Genomic DNA, 11748 nt, shown 5'->3' on the forward strand with positions numbered 1-11748 from the left:
TGTAAGTTTGTTTATAGTAAAGCTTAAAAGTTATTTTTTTTTAAATATACCTGTAAGCATTTTCAAATATTTCAGTGACTTGCGACCAAAGAAATTACACAGGAATTCATATAATGCTTAAAGATGAATGGAAGCCAATAAAAATATCTTTATCAAAAGTTCAGAAACAAACTTATGTGTTCAGTCCACTGATTCCCAAAATTATACAGATTGGTGATATAGCTTGGTGGTAAAAATTTTCTATCCACATGCAAAAATGAAATTAGAACCTTATCTTACATTATATACAAATATTAACCCAAAATGAAATAAAGACTTAAACCCGAAACTTCGATGGTAAAAGTCCTGCCAGACATTGATGACAAAGGCAGACAACACAGAGATAGATTTATGACAACATAAAACTGAACAGTTGTGTCACACCAAAAGAAGTCACTGAATGAAAAGACTGATATTTGAAATTATTTGCTCAATAGAGGATTAATATTAAAATATGTAAGGGACCCTAGTAACTCAATAGCAGATAAAACAAATCACTCAATGGGCAAATCATGCACTTAAAATACATCTATCCACAGAAGACATACAAAGGGTTAATGGATTTCCAATATCATCAATCATCATAGATACGCAAATAAACCCACAATGAGGTATCATCATGTTAATGTTAGAATGCTATTATCAAAAACCAAATGAGAGCAAACGCTGGTGAGGATATACAAAAGAGAAGCTTGTGTGTATCAACCACACCCAGGGTAGGCCCTGTTCAAAAGCAATTTCCTAATACAAAAATGCACTCAGTGTGGTTTGTGTGGAGTTTTTGTTTTTGTTTTGTTTTGCTTTATCTTCTTGGTATTTTACTTGTTTGTTTTGATTTCCACTTTTATGGAGATATTTTGATTTTTGTTTTTCTTTGTTAGAGAGAGAGAGAAAGAGACAGAAAGACACACAGAGAGAGACAGAGAGAGAGACAGAGAGAGGGAGGGAGAGAGCATAAAGAAAGTTGGGTGGATAGGGAGGTAGGGAGGATCTAGAAGGAGTTCAGGGAGGGAAAATAATTAAAATATATTTTATGAAAAAAGAATTTTAATTAAAAAAGATGCCCTTTTATGCTGTTGTTTGGCTTATAAATTTGGAAAGTACCTGTAAAACAGAAATGAGATTCCACAAAAAAACAAAACATAGAAATAATACATGACATAACAATATTACTTCAACATACATACTCAGAATAATCTGAAATCAAGATTGCAAAGGGCTATGGCTGCTCTCTTTGCAGCACTATTCTCAATAGTTAAGGCATGGAAGCAATCCATACGTCCACCAACAGATGATTAGACTGAAAATATGAGGCTTATACAAACATGGGGTATTATTATTTTATCTTTTACAAAAATAAACCTCTGCCATTGTGACCTCATAGGTGACCCTGGAGGACACTATGCTAAGTTTAATATGCCGATATATAGGATGGTCGGTTCTTTGTGACACTACCCACTTATTATTCTAAAATGGTCAAGTGTCTATAAATGGAGAATGGAATTTTGGCATTCAAGGGTGGGGAGACAACATTGTGGGGATGATACATTAGTTAAAAAGCATGGTACTTTTACTGTCAATAATTAACAAATTCCAGATATCTTACAAAGAATGATAATAACTACAGCTAATAATGCATACTTAATTTGACAAGAGGATAGATCTTATGTTGACTGTTTATCAAAGAAACAAAATAGAATAAATTTGAAATGAAAAATTTTGGAGGCATAGGTTACAGTAGTGTACAGTGTGTACTTATCTCCCAACTCACCAAGTTGTATCATTTAAAATTGGGTATTTGATAAATCAGTCAGCATAAAGAAACAAATTTCTGACAGAAAAACGTTGCCACAAACAGCAGTAGAAAGAAGCTAGACAACAAACTTGAGGAAAACATTTTCAAGGTAAGTTACAAGTAGTGAATGTGAATGATAAAGCATTTTTACTGATCAATATGAGCAAAAACAGAAGAAAAGGACCACATAGTTGGAAGATATATTATGTACAAGAAGAAGAACTAGGGACAAGCAACTGCTTATTGTGTGTTTATAATTGTTAGGTATGTTCTAAGCACTTTGTAGTGCTAACTCATTCATCCTTGTGCCAAACTAATGAGCTAGCTGAGTAAATATGACAACAAATGAGTTTCATTGTTAACCTCACACTTACTTAGAGAGGGGCAGCTGTGTCCCCGGGGAGGTTAAGCAGCTTTCTAGATAATAGAGTTAGTAGTTTTGGAGTCTGGATTTAAACCCAGGCGGTCTAAGTTCACATGCAGAAACTGTTAATTATGTGATATATATTACATAGTATATTCAAGAGAGTATTTAACCTTGCTAACAACAAACGAACACAGCAAGGTATAATTCGTGAACAATTTAATTGGAAGACTCATATAACTGGTAACACTGAGGGTAAAAAGAAGATAACTTTTTTGTATTATGAATTTTTAAAATGTTTTATTTTATAGTCAACATGTTACTCTTACTAAATTTATGTACTTTTATTTTTATGTTCTCACATTCTTCCTTCTAACACCCTCCCCATGTCTTTCCCCTTTTCTCCCCATCAAATTGTGTCTTTCCCAATTATTATTGATAAACACACACACACACACACACACACACACACACACACACACACACACAAACACACACACACATACACACACACACACACACACACACACACACACACACACACACAGACTTAGTTAGGGATTTTTATTGCTGTGAAGAGACACCATGACCACGGCAACTCTTATAAATAATAACACTAAATTGAGGTGGCTCACTTACAGTTTCAGAGGTTCAGTCCATTATCGTCAGAAAGGGGAGCATGGCAGCATGCAGGCAGATGTGGTGCTGGAATTGAGAGTCCTCCATCTTGACTAAGAGGCAACAGGAAGTCGACTGACTCACACTGAGTGAAGCTTGAGAAGAAGAGACCACAAAGCCCACCCCCATAGTGACACAATTCCTCCAACAAGGCCACACTTACTTCCACAAGACCACACTTCCTAATAGTGCCATTCCCTTTGGGGACCATTTCAAACCACCACCAACACACACACACGCACACACACACACACACACACACACACACACACACACACACACACACAGGGGGAGGAGGCAAAGAAAACTTTATGTAACACTAGTAAGGAATTACAAAAATAGAAGCTTTTTTATTTTATTTTTTTAAAAAGTTGCATGTGTACTTGTGGGGTAATGTTCACATGAGTACAGTGCCTGTGGAGGCCAAGAGAGGGCATCAGACACTCTAGAGCCCATGGTACAGGTGGTTGTGAGCTGCTTAATGGAGGCTGGGGATCAAACTTGTGTCCCCTGCAAAAGCAGTACACACTTTTGAACTGAGCCATCACCTATTCATCTCTAAGCCCCAACTTCCTGGGGAGGAAATTTCCAGTAGCACATCGGCTTCAGCACACTCATTAAATTGTGGATGCTCTTAGTTACATTCACTGAAATAGTGTTTATAAGAGAATAAAGTATTAGTTATCTAAAAGACTAGCAATTCATAAGTAAAAAAATCAGTTACACTGAATATGTGAAATGTTAAATGCTACCAGCAGATATTAAAATGACGTTTAGACTATTCATGATGAGAGAATGTTCTGATATATCGATATATTTAACCAATATATAATATACCAATTCTTTGTTTATTTTACTATTATCCCTTAGAAATTTGTTTCTTTTATTTATTTAATTTTTACTGATTCTTTGGGAATGTCACGTCATACACACCAGTCCCACTCATCTCCCAATTTCTCTGTATCCTCTCCTCCCTCTGTTGCCCACCAAAGGAAAGCTATAAAAGAATAAAAATAAACAATAAAAACTTTTTAAAGAGTAAAAAATAAATACTTTGCTCCTCCATCCTTCCTCTCCATCACCTTTTCACTCATCTTAGTGGCAGCTGTTTGTGTATCATGCAGTAGACCCTTCTGTCCAAACAGTTACCACTAAGATGATACTTGCAAATGTTCATTGTGTAATGAGTTGCTGGTCAGGTTCAAGGCCTCTGGCTTTGGTACACCATCAATCCTGGACTTCCTCCAACATTTCTCTCTGTTATCCCACTGATGCCCTGAGCCATGGAAATGCTGCTGCTATGGTTCTGCAGGATCAGTCTTTTTACACACTCCAGCACGTCATGGACAGGTTAGTTGTTGGGGTGTTCCAACTCCGAGCTGGATGTGTGCCCTGATGGCAGCTAAGATGATCACTCCACTGGGACCACCCCTCCCAGGTGAGGGGCGGAGCCAGTTCTCCCAGTCACTCGCTGAGAGGTGGGGCTAGCCCTCCCAAATGTGGGAGGCCAGCTCTCCCATTAGGGACAAGGCCAGCTTTTGGGTGCCGAGGTCATCAGTGTCCTTTATCCCAGGGCGAGGGAGGTTCAGGGTCAGCTCTCCTGTGTGAGGGGAGGGAGGACATGTCGCCCCAGGCCAGTGAGGGATGGGGTCAGTTGAGCTGGGCCCTGTACTTCAACACATGGTTCAACACATGGTTTACATGGACCCCTGTGGTAACACGGACAATGAACACTCACATAGACATCAGCTGCTGCAGGACCTTGTGGTCATCAGCAGCAGCAACTTAGGCCTGGACATCATTATGGCTCTGCATGGCCGTGCAGGTCTCTCAAATCTGGATGGGCCCAGAAACAGTGTGGTCCCAGAGCGCTCCAACTTGGCCTCATGCAGCTGATTAGTTCCCTGGGCAATCCTAGCCCTCTGATGGCAACAGGAGCCAGGGACCTCAACACAGACGCTGGCTGCCTGCCTGCCGCAGAGCCACAGACACAGAAATGGTCCCTAGCTACAGCTTGGGCCCAGACTTCTCCATGGCCCTTTGGTGGCTCATTCCACCTCCATCTGTATGGCCCTGGTGGCAGCATGACCCTTGGGCACCAACACGGCCTTGGGTGTCAGCCCATACCCCGGGAATCTGCACAGTCCTCAGTAGTAACAGAAGTCATTGACATCAACACAAACCCTGGCTGCTGTAAGACCATGGACCCAGCCATACTTCTCAGAAGTAGCCTTGGCCTGGATGCCAACATAGCCCTGAGTGGCAGCAGTCTATCTTGATCTGTATGACTCCAGTGTCACTGTGACCCTTGGGCCCCAACAGGCCCAGTCCCTGGGCATCCACATGACCCTGAATGGTAATAGTCACCATGGACACCAACACAGACCCGGGCTGCAGTAGGATCATGGACCCAGACATGGGCCCTGCAGCTGCAGCTCAAGCCTCTACAGTACCATGGCCCTAGGTGACATCCCAGGCCATCCAGATTAGGATGGTCCCTGCGGTGGTGTGGCCCTCTGACATCCATGCATCCACATGTGGTGGCCATGATCCCAGACATCCTCACATCCCTTGGTGGTAACAGTGGCCATGGACAGCCACACAGACCATGGCTGTGGTAGGGCCATGGACCCAGACCTGGACCTTGGTGTCAGCCCAGGACTGGAGGACACCATGTCCTGGGTGGCCAGCAGGATTCCTACATCAGCCTGTTCCTCACAGCCTTCTCCTCTTCAGATCTGCTTCTTTCCAAAGTATGTGAATCTCCCTCTCACCTTCTCTCCCTCCCATACTCTTCCCATTGCTCACCACAATGGTGCCAGATCTTGCAGGTCCTTGGCGTCTTCCTGCTTGCCCAGAGCAAACCACTCTGGGTCGGTGTGTGCATGTCCGTCTCTGGCTGCCCGGTTTTTATCAGACTGTTTATTTTCTAATGAGAGACAGAATGGGAGTGGACCTGGATGCAGAGGGGGGTGGGGAGGACAGGAAGAACTGGAAGAAGTAGAGGGAGGGGAAACTATGAAAAATAAAACTGTTTTCAATAAAAGAAAAAGTAATAAAGGGTGCATGCTCCTTACTATTTTCTGATCTGTTTTCCTGTGGAAAGGCTGTCACCAAGAAAACTCGATATTTGAGACTACAGCTCTCAGTAATGAAATCTATGAAATTCAGTAGAAGTCTCTCAACATTAGTTTGCTATGTTAAATAGCAGTGTGAGCTTCAATATTTACTTTGTATCTGTGAAAATCAAGCCTTCTAACCAGAGAATGTTTTGTTAGCATTTTCCCATGCACAGGACTCAAAGTTTTCTTTTATCGTGGCAAGGATAAGGAAATATTACTTATATTGCATTTATTTTTAGCAAAATATATTGACAATTATCATTTCTGTTTGGTTCCTTTCAAGGAATCATTATATTAAAGCAAGAAATCTGCATTTTAATATTGTCTATATAGAACGGTCACTCTAGGGAAACACTAGAAAAGATCCAAATTATGTTTTCCAGGGTCTAACAAGACTGTGACATTCTCAGCAGGTCATACAGTTGGGCTTAGGCTTTAAACAGTGATGGACATTCAAATTCCAGGTCTTTGTTTTCCCAGAGGTGGAAAAAAAAAGACATCCAAAACTTTCCAAAGTGGTCAGATGCTATTTTTTGATTTGTTTAAGTGTTAATTGAATGAGATAATGTATTGAAGTGTTAACTTCAGACTAATACCAGTTGTTTCTAATAACATGAAGGTTGCTAAATCTAATATAAATTACACAGACCTAGACATGAAAATGAATCTTACTTCTGGATTTTTTTTCAATAGATGTGCCCAATATCTAAAACAATATATTTTTAGTAATATGTAATACCCTAAGGGGCCTAAATAAAGAGATACATCTGCTTCAACTTCCTTAGGTAAGTCAGTGACATCTGGCATCTTACTATTCAAAATTCCTCCACAGATAGAGGTAAATTACAAATTATGCTGATCAAATCATCTTGCTTGGCCAATGAGCTGTGACAAAAGCCATGAAAACTGAGGTTTCCCCTGATTGACCATTCTGACTGTGACTGAAACTGAAAAACAACAACAACAAAATAATAAAAAAACAAAATAAGCAACAAAAGGAGAGCATGTAGACCAGTTTGAGCAGATTTATTACTGCAAGGATTTGAGGACACAGTCCTTTGCAGTCTATGTCAACTGACACTTAAAACCTTCTTCCTGTTCTTACAGATGTTTTTCTGATATGTTTGGCTTTCTGATATGTTTGGCAGTTTTCCCTTACAGTTTTGAATATTGTTTCTTTACTTTGTACTTTTGACATCTTGACTATGACATCTTGCTATTCAAAATCCCTCCACAGATAGAGCTAAATTACAAATTATGCTGATCAAATCATCTTGCTTTGTTCGTCTTCAGTCATATCTGTTTAGAGTTCTAGCTGTCTCCTGTATTTGGATATCTACTTTGTTCTCTAGGCTTGAATTTTTCTGCTATAATTTCATTGATAATTAAAAATAAGATAATTGAATGTTTTAGTATTACTCTGTGTGTGTGCATGCTCAAGTACACACACACACACACACACACACACACACACACACACACACACACACAGGTTCATGTGCCACACATATCTTTGGAGGTTAGAGGATAACTTCATGTATTTAGTTATCTCCTTTCACCTTCACATGGATTCTGAGGAGTCAACTTATTTCACTAGACTTTGCAGGCAAACACCTTTACCTGCTGAGCCATGACATGACCCAGGGCCTTTGTTTTTTTTCACTAAATAATTTATCTATGATTCCTATTATTCAAATCTTCTTTTACCTTAAGTCATCTTAGGTCCTTTTTCAAATTATTTACTCTGTCACAGACAGACAGACACACACATACATCATCATCATCATCATCATCATCTTGAACAAAGTTCCTCCATTATCTGTCCTAGCCCCAATTCCTCTCACTTTTCTCCAAGTTCCACTCCTACTTCTATGTATTCTTTCCCTGTGACCCTTTGCATGTATTTAGGGTTGCAGTGGCATAGGTGGGGGTATTCTCTTGAAAAGAGAAATGACTGCAACATCACCACTCCTCTTGTAGTAAGTGTCTAAAGCTCCTCAGAAAAGAGTGAGGCCTTAAGAACTAACTCCTCCTTCATCCACAAGGCGATGTTGGTTGGCTCAGTCTTTTGCAGGTATGGCGCAGACAGACACAGCATCTGAAAGTAATTGTGTCCCAGAGGCATGTTGCAAAGATAGTGTTTGTGCACTTCAAAGTACTTAGAAATTTTGGTTGTGCTCATTTATTTTTCAATATAATATGGCTTCAAACTTGTCATCCACGTGTGAAACTTCCTTATGCTCCCAATGTGATTTTATGATTGATTGAATAATTTCCAGCATTTTGTTTGGTTCATTTTCAGGCTTAGTTTCCTTCTGAAAAAAAATCCGATTTAGGTCCTGATTTAGCTTCCTTATTTACCTGTTTTTATTGATTTGATCATTGGTCTTTTTCAGAGTGGGGCTCTGAAAACTTGTTTCTGTCATTTAATATTTCTCATTGTCTTTGGCTTTTGGTGTTAAAGAACTGTATGTTCCTGAAGGTGTCATAATAACTTATTTTCTGATATGCTTTTTGTTTTGTTCATCTATTGAGGATGAGGGTGTCACTCTGCTTGTATTCTTTCTTTCTTCCTGTTATTTGTGTTTGCTTGTTTTATTTTACACACATTTTTATGATAAGCTATCTTCAGCTGGATTGATGTCTCCAGTGCTTTTAAGAGGAAATCCAACTTTGACAACAGGTGTGATGATTTGACATCAGTCCCTTTGTGATTCTTCAGCAGAAAAGCCATATATACTTCACCTGTGTCCCTCATGAGGTTCTGAGACATCAGCACTAACGAGCTGATTCTAAAAAAAAAAAAAAAAAATGTAATTAGTAGTTTGATAGACTGAAGAGTTTTAACTCTTAAGTAGGAAAGAGAGGAAGGAATGGGGGAAAGAGAAAGAAAATAAAGAGTGAACAAGAAGGAAAGGATTATGTATTGGAGTTATGAGAAGTTATAGGGAAATAGTACAGAATTGGAACAACTAAAGGAAGTCCTAAAATGACCTTCAGGAAGTGGTACAAGCTGACACAAAATAGTCAAAAATACATACATCTAACAAAAAGATGAAAAACTGGCAATAAAATCTAAAATTAAAAATAAAATATAAAAGATCTTTATTATCTTTCTAGTTGGGATGTGTGTGGTCTCTCTACCTCCCTTCCTCCTCACCCCGTCCTGTGTAGGGGACTGCAGATGGGAAGAGCTGCTGATCTTAATTCAAATACATTAAATTGATGACAATGAATTCCACATTGTTCTCTACTTTCTTCAGGAATTTCCTTATCTGAAAATTCCTGCCTGACCATTACAGTGTTGTCTCTGGCATGCTGGAGAACATACGTTCCCCACGAGGCTTTCTGCACCCAAGGTCCTGAATGAGTATGAGAGAACTACTAATGCTTATTCTGATCTTTATCACTGTGAGATCTCTTCAGATTTCAGGTCTGTGTGTATGTGTGTGTGTGTGTGTGTGTGTGTGTGTGTGTGTGTGTGATGTCCCACTGTTCTTGCCAGAGAAAAATCGCTCTCATCATGTCTGAATCATGTTTTGCATACTTTTAAAAATAATATTTGTTTTATTTTTTGAAATTATAGTATAATTAAACAATCCCCCACTCTTCCTTCTTCTCCATCTTTGGAAGGGGGAACATACGGAGCTTGCCTACTTTTTGAGTCGATGGTGTGTGATTCCTTCTCAGGCTAATCTCTCTTGGATCATTTTAGATTCAATCTTTGCTTCAGGCTCCCTTGATGCACTTGGGCTGCAGTTTCCACAGCCAGCACTGCTGCTTCTGTCTCTCTGTCCACGGTCCATGAGCATATCTTGACCGCCAAGCCAGACTTAGTTTCTAACTCTCTGTTATTACAGCACCTGGGCTCAAGGAGCCATTACTCCTTAGCAGCTACTACTGTGAGCAGTCTAGTATATCAGGCACCAGTTGATGGCTACTTCTCTGCAGAAAGCATTTGAGATCTCAATTCAGTTATTCACTTCTATAGCTCTTCCTTTCACAGTAATAGAGATTTTCCCCCACATTATTATTTTCTTATGCAAGGTCAAACAGATACAGTTCATAACCTGATATTTTCCAAATACTTTAAATCTGGCCCAGAAAACAAATGAATCCATGTTTAGAGGACCAAGTGAAAGTATAAGAATAATATCTCATCAAATATAGAGTTTGGATAGAATATGTAAACATTAGGGGAAAAAATACAAAAGAAGCTCTGGGGTTGATGAAATGAAGAATTCTTGACAGTGGTTTAGTAGTAGACTCCAGTGCCTTGGATGATTGATTGATAAATAAAATGCTGATTGGCCAGTAGCTAGGTAGGAAGTATAGGCAGGACAGTGTCTGGGGAGTAGAAAGCTGAGGCAGAGAGACACTGCCAGTCACCGTGATGAGAAGCAACATGTTAAGATACCAGTAAGCAACGACCCACGTGGCAACTTATAGATTAATAGAAATGGGTTAATTTAAGGTATAAGAACAGCTAGCAAGAAGCCTGAGCCATTAGGCCATAGAGTTTGTAAATAATATAAGTCTCTGTGTGTTTACTTGGGCCTGAGGGCCATGGGAGCCGGACAGGAACAGAATAACTTCAGCTATACTCCAGTAGGCAGAAAAATCACTGGTTTTGAAGACAGAACATTCTCCAACTTAAGAAATGAAAGAACTAAAAAATTTTTAAAAAGGGAAATGAGAAATCAACAGAAGCTTCAGAAACCCTATGGTTGTCACCAAAAGTGCATTCATACATATCATGAGGATTGTAAGGAGAGACCAAAGATAAAGAAAAATATATATATATATTTTTATTTATTTTCTTTTTTATTTTATAATTTGATTTAATTTTACATATCAGCCATGGATTCCCCTGTCCTCCCTCCTCCCGACCCCCCCTCCCCTCAGCCCACCTCCCATTCCCATCTCCTCCAGGGCAAGGACTACCCTGGGGATTCAGCTCAACCTGGTAGATTCAGTCCAGGCAGGTCCAGTCCCCTCCTCCCAGGCTGAGCAAAGTGTTCCTGCATAGGCCCCAGGTTCCAAACAGCCAGTTCATGCACTAAGGACAGTTGATTAGCTTGAACTGTTTGGGAGGCACCCAGGCAGTGAGAAAAATATTTTAAGAAACAATGAAAACAGAATCCTGGGGTCATTCAGTCTGCACATGGGTATAGTTTTCCCAGCAAAATATGGTTATTGGGATCTCCTTTCTCTGGTGTATGTCTGCATTGTCTTTGTTGTGAATCACTTGTATGTAAATGTGGGGTTGATTCTGAGCACTCTATTCCATTGGTCTGTGTGCCAGCTTTTATGCCACATTGTTTTACTGTACCTTTTTAAAAATTAGTTTTAGCTCAGATTTGTGATGCCTCTAGTTTTATTCTTTTTGTTTATTGTTGTTGTTCCAGATTGCTCTGGTTATTGGAGTCTTATCAGCAATATGGAGGTTCATCAATAGAATAGAATTGAAATTATGATGCAATCAGCAACTCTGTTTCTGGCTTATAGCCATAGAAAATTATGTCAGCATTTCAAGGAAATATTTACACACACAGCAATATATGGAATCAACTAGATGTTGATCAATAAATGAGTAAGAAAAATGTGATTTATGAATGCAAGATTATTAAATCATAAAATAGTAATGTTACTATTTTCAGCAAAATGGGTGGAACTACAGGGTATTTTATGTTAAATTAAATAAAGCAGACAAAAAAGACAAGTATTGCATGGCCTCAATAATAGATGAT

Source organism: Peromyscus californicus, unplaced genomic scaffold, assembly GCF_007827085.1.
Source record: "Peromyscus californicus insignis strain IS unplaced genomic scaffold, ASM782708v3 Scaffold_16__1_contigs__length_79575227, whole genome shotgun sequence".
In the NCBI taxonomy this organism is placed as follows: Eukaryota; Metazoa; Chordata; class Mammalia; order Rodentia; family Cricetidae; genus Peromyscus; species Peromyscus californicus.